Raw genomic sequence first — 16,580 nt, 5'->3', positions numbered from 1 at the left:
AATAAAATAGGGAAACCTATAATTGAGAAAGATTTCTTCCTCTATTAATAGAAATATCGCTAACTAAAAATATTGCAATAATCCTTTAAAAAAAAACAAAAAATAATTTTCCAGAAGCAACACTCGATTACACTGAGAAAAGTTATAAACGTAAACAAAAATAGACAAAAATATATGTTTTAGACTGGATTTTATTGATTTTTCCAAGCATTTTGTGACAACTCGCTTGAACAAAATGAAAAAAAAAAACCTTAATAAAATCCACTAAAACATACATGTTCAATAACACGAGCACATGGCATGTCTACGAAAGTAGGAGCCTACGCAGTTCGCTGCTTCTGGCAGCCACACCATCGATATTTTTAGTGTAAGTTACTTATATTCATACATAATCTCTCAGGACTTAGCTACTGAGTGATATCCATATAATCTAATAATATTTTACCGTTTTTTACTTCTATGTAAATGTCAGAATGCATTGGTCACTGTAGTTGTATATCTTGCCGTAAAACATATTTGCACGGACGGGTTGCCAATATCACGTTGTTACGAACTAACAGACTAACTAACATGGTGATTTCATGAGCTGATTCCCACAGTTAAAAATATATTTTTACACAGCCAGTCTGTATTCTATAAACTACTATGAAAATGGGCTGTAATTTTTACCAGGCTCACCGGGCCACCGGCAAACCGGGCTTTGCCCAAATGCCTGTGTGGCTATTCCGCCACTGCTATAGAGTAATTATAAGAAACATTTCTACGATGATATAGAAACTGGAACAGAGACTTCATCAAGTACGGAGTACCTGCTATATAGTACTTTGCGATATTAGGAAATATAACAAGGGTCTAACGACTTCCTGACACTTAATATCCTCCGTGAGCGACCAAACTCTACAAATACTTTGTGTTTTAATATCAGAAGTGTTGATATGACACTCATGTACCAGGACATCAACATATTTTAAAGTATTCGTATGGGAAAACGTGAAAATAAGGCAAGATTGAAAGTTACATCAGTAAATAAAATTGCACATTGCCTAACAGCTGCATATATTTCTTGTTGTTTAATTTGCTTAGAATTCGTTGGCAGAGAGTGCTGAATCACAAAAAAAATAACAGTTGTATCTGGGTATTTAAAAAAGAAAATGGGGTGGGGAGGAGTGGACCAGACGTCATTGAGCCCAACTCCCATATAGTATGGGGGTTTAGGGGGGCCACCAGATAAATATAAAATATTAGATGTGAAATATAAAATGTTGCATTCTGAGGAATATTTCGACTATATATTAGGTATATTTTTAGATCAACATGTAATGCTGTTCTAATAACTATTTTTACCTTTTTGTGTGGGCGTTGAAAGGAGAGGTGAGAGGGTGGGGAGAGCAAATGACACCCCACAGCCCCCTGAATGGTTGTGTTTACTTATTTTAATTGTTTGCAACAGTAATGAACATGCAGTTCTTTGCTTACTGAACCGTAGTATGAAAGCCAAGAAAATAAATTGAAATATGCAGACATTTTGGCAATATTACAATAAGTATAATTATAACTGTACACTCCTGACCACTATATATATATACATCAATTGTCCTAATTTACAAACAATTTCAAGTCCATCAGTCTATTAAAATTTGCCAACTTGTACTCGTAGTACACGCATATTAACAAAAATAGCAGTTGTAATCTACAGTAGCTCAGTTTAGTTCACGTTGCGGAAGGAAGGGTAACGTAGTACAGTAGTATAAATGATGAAAGATCTGATGGGTGAGATCAGGTACACTGAAGGAAGCAGAAGAGTATGAGAGTTAACGTTCCATTCATGATAGTTGAACACCTGTACTTAATATTTATCTTTATTCCATGCACTATATTACAAAAAATAATTAACATTAATACATGTATACTGATTCCATCACATGTCATCAATGACATTGAGATTGAAACCCATATTTCCTTTCTCTTTGCCAGATCTATCTATCTATCTATCTATCTATCTATCTATCTATCTATCTATCTATCTATCTATCTATCTATCTATCTATCTATCTATCTATCTATCTATCTATCTATCTATCTATCTATCTATCTATCTATCTATCTATCTATCTATCTATCTATCTATCTATCTATCTATCTATCTATCTATCTATCTATCTATCTATCTATCTATCTATCTATCTATCTATCTATCTATCTATCTATCTATCTATCTATCTATCTATCTATCTATCTATCTATCTATCTATCTATCTATCTATCTATCTATCTATCTATCTATCTATCTATCTATCTATCTATCTATCTATCTATCTATCTATCTATCTATCTATCTATCTATCTATCTATCTATCTATCTATCTATCTATCTATCTATCTATCTGTCTATCTGTCTATCTGTCTATCTGTCTATCTGTCTATCTGTCTATCTGTCTATCTGTCTATCTGTCTATCTGTCTATCTGTCTATCTGTCTATCTGTCTATCTGTCTATCTGTCTATCTGTCTATCTGTCTATCTGTCTATCTGTCTATCTGTCTATCTGTCTGTCTGTCTGTCTGTCTGTCTGTCTGTCTGTCTGTCTGTCTGTCTGTCTGTCTGTCTGTCTGTCTGTCTGTCTGTCTGTCTGTCTGTCTGTCTGTCTGTCTGTCTATTAGAATTAGATTTATGAATTTTAGAACCTTGTAAATGTAAACCACACTGTCACAGAATAGTCCCTTCACCCGAGAAAGAGTTAAACTTTGGACATAGCCTGGTTCTAGTTATTACTCTTATCAAGGTCATCGACTTCTGTCACCTTGAAAGGGACAACCTGCCATTTTTGATAGACCTCGGCTTCGTTAATGTCCATATTCCTCGTTTCGAAGTTATAAATCTGGATGGATGGGAAAGTCCAGCTTTCAAACTTCACCCAGCTGCCCCATCTATTTTTGCATTTTTTGCAACGGACGATACCCACCACCTTATCGTCATGCGGTTCCTTTTCGGCTTCGCTCGACGTCAGCCCCGAGGCCAGCTCTATCTTCTTCTTCATGAAGTTCTCCGTCTGCACCGTGTGGTACGCCCGGAGGCAGAGTACGTCTGCCGATCGGAAGGCTAACACTTTGCAGTTGATGAAGAGATGGAACTCGGCGGCGTCGTCTGCCTCCAAATCCTTCATCCTCTCTTTTCTCTGGTCCTCCCTTTTCTTCGTTAGGTAGTTCTTCTTCTGGATCTTTTGGACTCTGATACAAATTCCTTCTTTGGAATGGTTTTCAATTTGTCCAGCAATTTCTTCATCATATTCTCTCTGTTCCTGTTGCTGAGCTCTCGATTCTTGAAGTTGCCATGGCCTGAAGATGCCACTAAGTAGCTCTTCTCACCCTTGGCTCTGTTTCTACCTGAAAACAGATATATGAAGGATTTTGTAATAGATTTTGCAAAATCTTGTTAAAGGATGCTACAACAACAAAAATTGATCTGACAATATTGAGTCCATGAGACAAAGAGAGGGGGAGATTGGTGAAGGGGGAGGGGGGAGGGGGAAGAGGAGAATACTGTTAGTTAACTGGTAGAATAATTGAAACAACTTCAGGTCCATTCATTTGTAAATAATCCTGAATCCACGGCAGTTAAGTCGATTCCAGGATATCCCACATCTACAACCCTCTTGAAAATTTTGTTTAGTAATAAACAAAATTAACAAGATCTTGTCATATTTCAGGCCCTGAAATGGTAACCACCCATGGGACAATTGTACAGAATTTCTCAAGATATCCCACAAAAATTTCATTTGGTTAATTATGGGTACTCTGATGCGAAATTGTGCGATATTTTGCCAAAAATTAAACAACGTTCTTCGTATTCCGGAGCCATTTGTGAATACGCCTCACACACAAAACAACCTCCCGCTTCCTATTGGAAACTACGCTTCCTATTGGAAACACGTGTGTTTCCAGTAGGAAGCGTAGAGTCAGGGAGCTTTGAAGAGCCTTCAGTAGTTCTCGTTCACTGGGAAAGAAGTGGCGTCTGCATGGGAAGCCAAAAGGCTTTAAACTAGATATATGTGGCTCTAAACGGCACCCAGAGAGATAACCTGTATGTATAATTTGCATTGTCAGTTTTGTAAATTTTGTTCTGATTTCTTTAAATTTCTTATTTTACAATTTAACCTCCAATTTATTTACAAAACTTTCCCTTCACAACCAGCTGCCAAACAATAGGGAGGGGTGGGGGGGGGGGCTCCTCCCATGTATCTGCCCCTGCTTTTATATTTCTGAAACAAGGAATATGTGTATAACTTACATGTCTCTTGACTTAATTGTGTGCACAACGAGACATAGACAATTGAAGATAATGAAAAGATGAAGACTTTTATAGAATGCTTCCTCTGGAACTGTTCAGGTGCCATCAAATTGCTAAAATGCATGATGTGACAATTCACTCTCAAAGAAAAGTCAAGAAAATCTAAAAAACTAGCAGTGACATACATTTTGAGATACTACAGTATAAAAAAAAATGAAAGTAAATGACAATCACAAACAAACCTTATCAAATAAAGCCCCAAAGAAATTACTACTGATTAATTGCTTAAGATATGCTGGCTTGATAATGTCCAGTAAGTAATCCTCAAAATGAGCCGTTCAGGGAGTAAAATAAAAAAGACAAAAAACAAAACAATTGCTGACCTTTGACCTGTATGTGGCCCGTATCACTAGGAATATAGTTGAGTCTGATTACCAACTTGCACTCTGGTACATCCATACCTTGTTCAACCACGTTGGTTACGACGAGGAGCTTGTGCTCACCAATCAGGAACTTTCGAATGGTGTTGGCACGCTCGGCAGAAGCTACAGCAAACCAAACAGAAGGAAATGGTCACATTCCATCGAGCAGTCTTTCTTGTTTTAGTTCCCTTTCACTTTGCATGAGAGCAGCTGGTAGTTTTATGCACAGACAATATACTTTACAACAACGCAATCATATTAAAACATCTTACGAAACGTATCGCACCTTAAAAGAGTATAATTCTGGAGTAATAACACAGAGATATTCTTAAACTGAGCATTTAAAAAGACACTCTTGCTTCCGCCACTTTCAAATCTGATGAAGCCATCAGAACTCAGAGACAGTGACTCATTGTAAGTTACCAATTCTAATGCACCTTACCCCATCTGTCATAACAAAGACATTATGCAGATTTACAACGGTTCAGTTTGAAAACCTTAATACCTAATCATTATAAAGTCCAAGTCCCTGTACACGGATCGATACATGCATGAAAGCAAATGAAATATGGCAAAATACAAAAGGATGCGATATTAAAACTATACTCATTATTCAAAGTAGGCTATAAATGGCTTATGTTTATTACAAAGTCACAAAATAATATAGCAATGCATTTTTGGAAATGCATTAGGTTTTTTGGGGAAATTGAATATGCATAAAGGCACTCACCAGAATGTTAGAAGCAGTGGCGGAGCTAGGGGTATTGATCAGGGGGTCGAGAATGGTCTGTAGGGGCACTTTCGACACTATCTAAGCGGAGCGCCACCACAGGTTGGCGCGGGCGTACAGAAATCTTTTGAGTAAAGATACTCGGGTCTTGCTAATTTGCAGATAAACGAAGAATAAATAGGTGTCATCGCCATTTTGTCAGAAAATTACACCAACAAAACGTGAAAAATGTCAATAGGTAGATGAGAGCGCAATATAGAAGTCAATAATCGCGAATAAGTAAAAAGTGGTAAAAAGCTGAAAAGGGCGCCAGCAGTCCATTTGAGTCCGTCAGGGGGGGGGGCATCCGCCCCCCTGACTGTATGGACGCTCCGCCACTGGTTAGAAGCCTTGTGGTAGTAAACATTTAAAACTTCCCGAAATATTTCATTCGACGTGGGTTTCGCTTTGTAAACTCTTTAGCGATGTTCCGTATAACTAATCCGTCCGTTCTTGCTTTATGGATATGATATCATTAGCATATTATTAGACCGTTTTTCACCAATTGTGCTCCGCAAGCATGTCTTTATCCGGCGTTGTACGGAGAAGGATCTCTCTCCGGAGGCTGCGCTCATTGGTGCCAGTAGGTATATGTGTATTAGGCGGAGAACATTCGGAAATGTCAGGCGAATGTCATTGTGGTCAGACAGGAGAGATACTAACAATTATTTTCCATTCGAAATAGCTTTGAGTTTGACCCACAGAACTTCATTAATAGTTCTAAATTAGGATTAGATCTCTTACTGAAATATCGCTGACCTAATAAGGTGATCAAGAGTACAATTTTTATGTAGAAAAAGCGCACATTTTTAACCTGAGGAAAAGTGGGGGCACGTGCCCCCTGTGCCCCCCGCCGCCGGTTCCGCCGCCCTTGCCCTGGTAGCACTACATTCAGTGTTTCACACACTGCTGATCACCTTAAACGAGAATGGTGATTCAGCTCCAAAGTCATCGTCAGGATTAATTGTTTGTGTATAGTTTGCCTTTTGAATTGCATTGCATGAAAAAGGAACATATTTCGGCTTTAAACAAACTTCGTATCTTTCTAATCATCGCATCGAAATACCTAAGTTATATCATTAACATGCCTCAGAATACAACATTCTACGTCTACTTTAGGGGGACTGGGGCGTGGGGGGGGGGAACCACCTTACAAGGGAGTCGACTTCAACGACCTCTGAGCCAAAACCAGTGGCGGCGGAACCGGGGGGGCTTGGGGGGGCTCAGCCCCCCCAATGAAAAAGTTGAGGGGGCAAATGCATGATAAGCCCCCCCAATATTTACCAAGGCTCCGAAACGTGCATCTGCCCATTTTTCAATGCATACTTGTCGATCTGTCCGATGTACACGTATACTATATAGGTGTAATAATTTTAGTAATTGCTGGGGGACCCTGGTCCCTCGGCCCGTCCCCTGGCTATAGACCACATTGTCACCCAACCGCGTCTTCATGCCCCGTGAAAAGTGGAAGCAGTGAGTGTGAGTACCGGTAAGCGTAACACAACTTCGTCTTAGGCCAATGACTTGCCTCATTTCAGCCAGTTCTCCAACATCCCCTTACTTAGTGGCGGAGCGTCCATATATACAGTCAGGGGGCGGATCCCCCCCCCCCCTCCTGACGGACTCAAATGGACTGCTGGCGCCCTTTTCAGCTTTTCACTACTTTTAACTTGTTCGCGATTATTGACTATTTTATTGCGCTCTCATATACCTATTGACATTTGTCATATTCTGTTGGTGTAATTTTCCGACAAAATGGCGACGACACCTATTTATTCTCCGTTTATCTGCAAATAAGCAAGGCCCGGAAAGGGTCATTTCCTGCAATCTAGGGAGTAACTTTACTCAAAAACTTTCTGTACGCTCCGCGCCAACCTGTGGTGGCGCTCCGCTTAGATAGTGTCCAGAGCCTTATATAGAGAGAGTTGCGACAACTCGGGTCCCGGAATTTTCGATCACGTGACCTCATGGCACCATTTTGGGGCCAACTAATTCTGCAACAACGTACGTTCGAGCAGTCAGCATATGCGCTGCCATCACAAAATGCCTGGCTGTTCAGCGTGGGGCTGTTCAAATCGTCCCGAAAACGGTTCAAAACTTTTCAGATTCCCAACAAACCTAGATAGGAGGAAAACATGGGAGGCAAAAGTAAACAGGCTTCACTGGAAGGCGAACTCCAATCACAAACTTTGTGATGTGAGTACTTCACCTAGGCCTAGTACAATGAACTAAGATTCGTAACACTAGGCCTAGCCTAGTCCATAACCACAGGGATGTAAGTCTTCCGTATTTTTACGGAAATCCGTTTTTTTTTTTAATTCCAATAAAGTTCCACAAAATTGTACAAATATCAAATACACAACGCGGCAAAAATGCCTGGCCCGTTGCAGCAAGCTAACTTCAATTTTCACTCATCGATCAACCAAAATACCATTTCCTGTTACACATCGCATTGCACTGTACAACATTGTGTGTGCCATGTGAACATCGTTGCGTACGTGCGAACTTCAAATCGCCATAGCTCATTTCTGTCGTTGAAAAACCTTGCCTAATTCACGTTGATTCGTAACTGCTGGTGCTCGACATAAGTTTCGGAAATAACGCTTGTGATATTTGTGAGCGGGTAAATCTACGGGATACGCATATGAGAGTCGATATTCGTGATCGCTTTCAAATGTGAGACTGTTTTTTATTCCGGAATTCGCTGCGACGTATTCGTTACTTGGAGCTAGCCTAACATAACGATAGTGTGTAAGTAGTCAGAACTAGGGGTATGATGTGTTAGAGCGCTAATATACTTTTGAGCTAGCCTAACATGACGATAGTGCGTAAGTATTCAGAGCTAGGAGTAGGATGCGTTAGGACGACATTTCCCCGGTTTCTCCGAATAGTTTTCCGGGTTTTTTTTGGCTGCACTTACATCCCTGATAACCAGGACTGTGGGTTACACCACACAGTCCTTACAGCTATGTATGGTGCACTGTGCAGTGTACATACACGCATAGTTAACATCACAGAAAACAGCATAAATTTCAGGCATGAAAATGGTCTATTTTTAACAAGTTCTGATCAAGAAAGTTGCGATGTTGGGATGAGATCTGTTATAAGGTGCATAAAAATATCTCTGCAAAGTTTAGTGGGTATATTCCTTAAATTGAAGGCTCCAGCGTGGCAAGACAAATCGGGGATCTACGAAGCACAGTGTGCAATACAAATCACCAAGGGCTAGCCTAGCCCCCTAATGAAAAACTGCTTGGCTCCATTGAGTCATGAGCTTGTTCGGATTACTATTTATGAAAATTTGGGTGGCGATCTGGCAGACCATTGAAATGATTAATCATTCTGCTTTGCACTTGATGATTTGAATTGAACTGGTCCAGAACTCCACTATCTTTTATGAAATAATATTGAAAAATTAGGTTACTAAAATATCACTGTAGGCTAGGTAAAAATATTTCCTAGAACATTGTGTCCTGTTAGAGGGTAGCAGGTAAAATTAACAGAGTCAACTGAAAACCATAGGCCAAATTAGGCTCAGGAATCATGTTTGTCCATGTCATACATAGGTACGGTATACAGATCCTAATTCACATTCTTACAACCGGGCAGTTCCAAGCAAAAGAGGACATAACCCAGGAAATTCAATTTGACTGAGCCTAGGCCTAGCATTTTACCATGGTTGGCGGGCAACTCACCCCCCCCTCAGCAATCCCCCCCAAAAGAAAACTTCTCTAATTTTCGACTTCTGACAACATATTTATGCTTCTGTTGGGGGAGGGGTTGTCCGGGGGGTGTTGTCTGGTCACGATTACCTTATCCATTAATAATAGAAGCCCATGCCTAGTAATAGAGGCTCAATTGGTATTTTGAAGAATTTCTGACTTTTTGGATCCTATAGTATATAGATGCAGCTTTTTCAAGTTATTAGACATAAAATTCGTAGATAAAAGCCTGACTCTCATACAAAAATATTCTGAAGTAGATCTTTTCAAATTCCAGCAGCAGCTTAGTTCTCATAACGCTGAAATATCCTACTCACATATACCATATATTTGCGATGTGAGTTCCAGATTAGTGTAAATTCCTTACAGCACCCAGTTTGGATCATATTATGGTGGTAAAGTCCTGCACTGAAAACTTAAATTGGTTCACCGACTAACATAACGTTAGTCCATCTGGTGCCTCTCCCGACTAACATAGCCTTAGTCACTTGCTATACCGACTAATTTATTCCTTAGTCAGTTGGATTTCTTAGTAGGTCATCTTAGTCCGTCAGCTTAGTCGATCAACAATTTCTTAGTCGGTAAATGTATATTAGTCAGTTACATTAATTGGTGACATTAGTCGGTCTTTACCGACTAATTTATATGAGCCACCGACTAGTTTATAGCAGGTTTTACATTAGTCAGGATGGTGCCTCTCCCGACTAACCTTTCTTAGTCGGTATCGACTGACTAGTTGCACTGACTAGAATCACTGAAAGAATTAAACCCGACTAGTTTCACTGACTAGCATCACTGAAAGAAAAGAGAGCAGAAGAAACACAAATAATGTGTACGTTGGCAGTATTTATTTCTGATAAAACTTCTGATGTCTGCAAAGGCTGACTTTCAACAGATAGAGAAGAAATCACTGTAAACAAAAATCTGAAAATATGATTTTATTCCAACAAAGTTAAGACAAGTTCATGGATCAAACATGAATCGCAAAAGTATAGCACTGCACAATAATGCAAAGTTGAATCTTGGGCAAGGGTTCCTCATGACTTTCGTTTTAAAGTGGTACCCCAAATCGACACCAGTTAAGTCTTCACGAACAAAGAGTGTTTCTCTTAACTACAAATGGCCTCCCACTTGTCTTCAGGAAGCCCAAATCTGCACCATTATTGACCTGTGAACAGAAAATATGATATACGTGTAAGCGCAGATACAGATATAGCACATGATAACTCACATTATCATAAACATACATTTACATTAAAATTTTATAACATATTGGGAGGTATACATTTAAATCTAGGTCCCTCAAATTATAAGCCAGGAATAACAGCTTTACCAAATAATTATTAGCTTTGAACAGCATAACACCAAGTTATTTTTCAAAGCTTAATAATTATGTTAATCATGTTAATAATGAGCCCAATAGACCGGGAGCCCAGCGGGTTTGGTTAGCTGGGAAGGTAACCAATTGCCTTGTACATCACAATGTTCACAGTGCATTCCTGTACTGTATATGAAACCAGACGACTGGCAACCGACTGTGGTGAGTGTGGCTGGGAGAGAAATTTTAAAGTCACCTGATAGCTAACCTAGATCAGTTTTCATGGTAACACATCAAAGTAAGTACAATGTGTCAGGTATGGCCCCAAGAGCAACAAATGGCCATTGCCAGTAATTATTGGTGGTGGGGTACCCCTGCCAGTGATCTATAATTGACCCCTCAAGGCTGACCTAGGTCAGCTCATGAGGTAACCACTTGAAACCTACTGGAAAATGTTGGTTAGGACTTCAGATACAACTGATGGGCATTGCCAGTAATTTTTATTAGTGGGGTACCCCTGCCAGTAGACCCCCAAAATGCCCATCTCCCATTGACCTAGATGAGCTCAGTTGAAAACTACTGTAAAATGATTGACAGGATTCTATATGTAAGGGATGGGCGAACTCTGGCAGTGGTGGCCCACCAAAATAAAATACTGGAAATGCCCATCCTTACATATGAAGTGATACCTATCATTTTCCTGTAGGTTTCAACTGGTCAAATCATGAGCTCACCTAGGTCAATGAGGGGATGGGCATATTGGGGGTCTACTGGCAGGGGTACCCCACCAATAAAAATTACTGGCAATGCCCATCCCTTTTATCTGAAGTCCTAACCAACATTTTCCAGTAGGTTTCAAGTGGTTACCTCATGAGCTGACCTAGGTCAGCCGTGAGGGGTCAATTGTTGATCACTGGCAGGGGTACCCCACCACCAATAATTACTGGCGATGGCCATTTGTTGCTCTTGGGGCCATACATGACACATTGTTCTTACTTTGATGTGGTTACCATGAAAGCTGATCTAGGTTAGCTATTACAGGGTAGGTGACTTTAAATTGCTCTCCCAGCCACATCCACCACAGTCGGTTTGCCAGTCATCAGGTTTCATATACAGGAATGCATTGTGAACATTGTGATGTACCAGGCAATTGGTTACCTTCCCAGCTAACCAAACCCTCTGGACTCCCGCTCTACAGATCAGTGAAAATTTGACCAAACTTATGAAGCTTGCACGTAAATGATATACTAGACTGTTTTTTTTTTTAAAACAGGTTATGAAAAGTATCTTTAATATCATTAAACAGTTGGGTACAATAATTAAACTCACTCTTCCATCTTTTTTCTCTATGGTACTTGTTCCTTTGCTTTTTGGACTCTTGGATAAACTCTTTTGTTCTGCGAAGGGTACCAATATATCATCTTAAAACATGTCTTTAAGCCATATATAACACAGTTCTCCTCTTCTGTTGTTGCCTCCACACTGGTGTCGTACATCACAGGAAACCTCACCCTTGACTTAGATATTTGGCTTTTCAATTCCTGCTGGAAAAAAAAAAACAGCAAAGTATTCATCATTTGAAAAAGAACAAAAAAAAAGTTGTCACCACAAAGTTATGTGAGATTTGCTTCCACTATAGTCTCAAAAAACAATCCCAAAGTTTGAAGCAGACTGTATAAAGCTGAAAATTTGAAAGAGAGTGTCATCACCATTGCAACCAGAATCAAATGCCCAGAATACAGAGATAATAAAACATGGGCTAAATCTTTGTTTGTTTTATGATCTTTAATAATATAAAATTTTAGAAACAGAAATGCACTGAGCCAACTTATTTATAGGCATAATCGTTTTTAGTTGTTATTTTGCTTGCTCACATAACAAGCCTGTTTAGACCTAGGCTAGAGGAGAATCAGTACTTTGTTACACTAAGTTTGTCTTTCGGTCGTCTTGATTTAGTCTTACTAGTAGTACTAAAGTATATAATGGACCGGCGAAGACTAGAGAATACCCAGAGTTTTAGGAACTGCGTTAAACTGTATGATCTGATCAATTATTTACGTCAATGAGTTTCATTCAATCTAGGATCAAAAAGAGAAAACTAATTAATCTTAACCTTTAAACTTTGCTACTAAACAGATATGCTTGAATTAAAAAATTGAAAATAAATGTCAAAAAAACATCATAATCTATGAATCGATGCATATACATATACATAAACAGAATAATTTGAATTCGCGCAAGTGAACCCTGCACTACATTGGACAGAAGAAAAAAAACGTGCAATTAGACCAAACTAAACATACTAAATTTTCCGTTACTTCTACATAAAATATCAATACAAATACAACAACTTACTCTTTTGGCAGTATACTAAAAGCACATGTTATAATAACTTCAGACTATCAAGCTTTCCTGAGAAAAAACGGTTAATACTTCATACAGTAAACAAGTCGACCGTGAAGGAATGTCGCAATTGTTTCCTGAGTGTGACCGGAAATTAAATACTAAAAAATGATAAATGAGAAGGTTAAATAGAACTGAAGCGTGCATCCTGACTGCTCGCAACATATAATACCGTTGACTAGCCAACATAATTTGTTCAGCCTACTGTGACTGTACGTTTGAAGGTCTAGCCTTGCTTATTCAATATCACAAAGCCTACCCATTTAGATTCACATGGGAAATTACAGGAAATTTTACCAAATGAGTGTAGACTTCAAATAAACTATTGAGACTTATAGTTCCAGCATTTGTTTGGGAATAAATTAGAAGATTATGTGCCACTGTTCAATCTAGCCCAATACACACATAACACATTGTTAATTGGTGTTTAGAATGCACACTTTAGTGTTGAGAATGCACTGCAGTACCCAATAGAAGCCTATAGGCTACTCACTGTCATTGCACTTGTGTATTGCGAAACGCCAGCGTGACAACAGTAGCGTTACAACGGTAGCGTTACACTAACCATAATACAGTACTAGTGCCAGTGGCCTAACAATTAACTTTAATTTTACCTTCAAGTTAAAGAAATAACAGGTAGGCCGACGATGGCAGTTAATACCTCCATTCTTCTAAAGACCTTCTTGGGTGATTTACGGTTGAAAGTTGCTTAGAGTGATCGTATGAAACTATGCCAAGTCCAGCAAGCTGCCGTTGCCTCTCGGTTTCCAAATTGAATTGAATCGAAGTGGTCCGTCATACATTAGTCCGTCGACACCGACCAAGCTACGATTATGGCGTAACTTGGGGTGTCCGTATCGGTCTTAGTCCATGGGTTAAAATACCTTAGTCCGTCGCCACCAACTAAGCTGCGATTATATTTTCCTTAGTCAGTGTAAACTGACTAAGAAGCAGCGATGAAACGAAGATTTTTGGTAGTCCGTGTGCATTGGCTAACGTTACAGACTAATTTAACGTTAGTCCGTGGCAATATTGACTAGTTTATTTTTTCAGTGTGTCAGCTGCAATTTATTATTCGTATTTCATACATTTGAAATAAAGTGTTGCATGAAAATCTTCATTTGTTTTACTTTAGTATTTGTCTGTTTACTCTTTGTCTGTTTAAATTGTATTTTTTACTGGACTTATGGGTTACACATCTTAAACGTGTTAAGGCATAAATGTGTAATGCCTGGTAGGAATTCTAGATATACTTCCACAATTTTGTCCGTATATACTGTAAATGCCCTTCCCTTGCCCTATTTCATTGCCCTATTTCCCGGCAGAGAGTTATATTAAACAGATATGCAGAGGATTGTGCAAGTAACCACAATGTAATCATGATTGTAATCACGATTACATTACAATGTAATCGTAATCGATTACTTCAACTTTAGGCTGTAATCGTAATCGTAATCATACATTCTCAAGTAATCGTAATCGATTACATTCAGATGTAATCGCCCCAAACCTGATGTGATTGGTCCATTTAGTTACCATAGCAACCAATTTTCAAAGACCTAGCTTCATGATTCTGTGCAACATGTCAGTTCCAGTCACATGTCCAAATATCAACTTCATCAGCCATTGCTAGCTCAAGTTACAGTTAATCCCAATTTTGACCAATCACAGGCTTTGTTTGGTTACCATGGCAACAATGGAAGAATGTACATTATTCCGCAACTGTGCAATATGTGTTACAATATGATATATAACCAGTCATAATACAATTTTACCGTACCAGAATATCAACTGTTGAATTTGGACTTCCAAATGTGCCAACCTCATCCCCTTGAACTTGAGCGCAGCCAATCCCTCCCCCCCCCCCCTCCCGTTCAACACTCGACGCCCTACTTACACAGCCTCGGCGCCCAAAAGCACCACAACATTATCAGGCCAAAAATAAAACCCAGAATCCCGCTCACACTTCTACAATGCCATCGAAAAATTCCCCTATCCACCTGAACGTCCATTCCCACACATACTGTATGTTGCCCATTTGGCCCCAAAATGGCGCCCAAATTTCAGTTGTCGCAACTCTCTCTATATAAGGCTCTGATAGTGTCGAAAGCGCCCCTACAGACCATTCTTGCCCCCCCCCCCCTGACCAGTACCCCTAACTCCGCCACTGCCCTTACTACACTCAAAAACGTCTTTGCGAATACACTACGAGTAATAGCTACTCTCTTAAAACACCATCGAATATACAAATTACAATGTTTTTACAGACTTTTACGTGCAATCTGAGAAATTGCAGGCTTGAGACCCATATTTTAGGGCTAGGTATTCGCAGCATAAAACACTCGGGAAGTGCCGTTTCCGGCCATCTGGGGGTTTGAAAAAACCCAAAATTTTCTTGTACGCTCCGCGCCAACCGATGGTGCCGCTCCGCTTAGATAGTCTCCACACATTAGCCCCCCCCCAATAATTTTTCCGTTCCGCCGCGCCTGGCCAAAACCCCTTCTTATTCAAATCAATTGGTTATTGATGCATACTTGCAAAACCTGATAACTTATTCAAGCGATAAGTGTGACATTTTATTAAAGCGCATAATTAATCGATAAAGATAAAGATAACGAAACGATAATGATAATAATATTTGAAGGGGGGGGGGTTCACCTCTTTTATTGACCAATTTCGTCTTTCATACATTTAGTGTATATGAAAACATGAAAATTTGTGGCTCGTGTTATAGTTTAATGTACTTTTAAGAAAAGTCACCCAATATATGGCCTGGGCACGAAAACTGATCCCTCAGCTCTTACATCGAGACTGTAACCGTATGATCATGACGATATAACGTCAAATGTGTATCACGAGTGCCTAATTGGAAAGGGATATATACTACACATTCTTAGTAAATCTGTATAGCATTATCACATACAGTTACAATAATTGGCATGTGATGATTTTTGTTACACGTGTGGCTAAATGTAGTCGTTTGTAGCAAGCTGAACAGTTTACGCAGAGAAACAACACACATCTCCTAGTTTATTTTAGAAACTATAGAATGGTTGTCAGTAAGAGTTGTATATAAGCATATATTTTGAGAAAAGAAGGAAAAAATATTTTACCAGCCATTAAATTACCCGAAAATGTAGTAACGTGCAACAGAAGAAGCAATAGAGTTGTTAACCTGCATATCGCATTGAATGTACGCAATATCGAATATGAGCGAAAGAATTCTCATCACAATATTTTATTAAACGTAGGAGGAAACATGTTACAAGAATTACTAAAGAACGCAAAAACTCGGTTTGACAAAACCATACACCAACTCCGTAAATACTGTCCACTTGATTCCCCTCCATGTTGGATAAGCACTCATTCACCGTCAAACTGGTGTTTCAGGGATTCCTTTCATTGAATAGGCCTTTACAACACTGCAGCTGAATCCAAGACTTCCGGTCAGATGGAAAGGTGTTAGATATCTCTTTTATATTTTTCGGACCCAGACAATGCAAAGCTACATGGTGCCATGTAGGCATTCCTTTCCTCGGAATCCCGGTTAATTGCGATAGCCTCCTCCATAAATGAATTCCTTTGGCTTTAGCTACAACAGTGAGAATAAAACATATCAGATTTAAGCTGGGCCGAATGGTATAAAACACCATTTTCAGA

At 39.3% G+C, this 16,580-nt stretch overlaps 2 long non-coding RNA genes across 4 annotated transcripts; both read right to left on the bottom strand.

Moving 5' to 3' along the window:
* Positions 1–3,087: 3,087 nt before the first annotated feature.
* Positions 3,088–16,542, bottom strand: LOC139961692 (uncharacterized). The gene is made up of 3 exons (XR_011790967.1): positions 16,238–16,542; positions 4,670–4,831; positions 3,088–3,382 (listed from the first exon to the last, which is right to left on the bottom strand). It is a non-coding gene; the product is annotated as an uncharacterized lncRNA (long non-coding RNA).
* On the bottom strand, positions 10,031–13,979 carry LOC139961799 (uncharacterized). 3 transcript variants are annotated; one of them, XR_011791019.1, is made up of 3 exons: positions 12,873–13,979; positions 11,847–12,061; positions 10,031–10,367 (listed from the first exon to the last, which is right to left on the bottom strand). It is a non-coding gene; the product is annotated as an uncharacterized lncRNA (long non-coding RNA). The 3 variants fall into 3 exon arrangements; XR_011791020.1 differs by having other exon boundaries at positions 11,847–12,058; XR_011791021.1 differs by having other exon boundaries at positions 13,535–13,979.
* Positions 16,543–16,580: the final 38 nt, after the last annotated feature.

Source organism: Apostichopus japonicus, chromosome 20, assembly GCF_037975245.1.
Source record: "Apostichopus japonicus isolate 1M-3 chromosome 20, ASM3797524v1, whole genome shotgun sequence".
Taxonomy (NCBI): domain Eukaryota; kingdom Metazoa; phylum Echinodermata; class Holothuroidea; order Aspidochirotida; family Stichopodidae; genus Apostichopus; species Apostichopus japonicus.
This window is presented reverse-complemented; position numbering and strand designations above follow the sequence as displayed.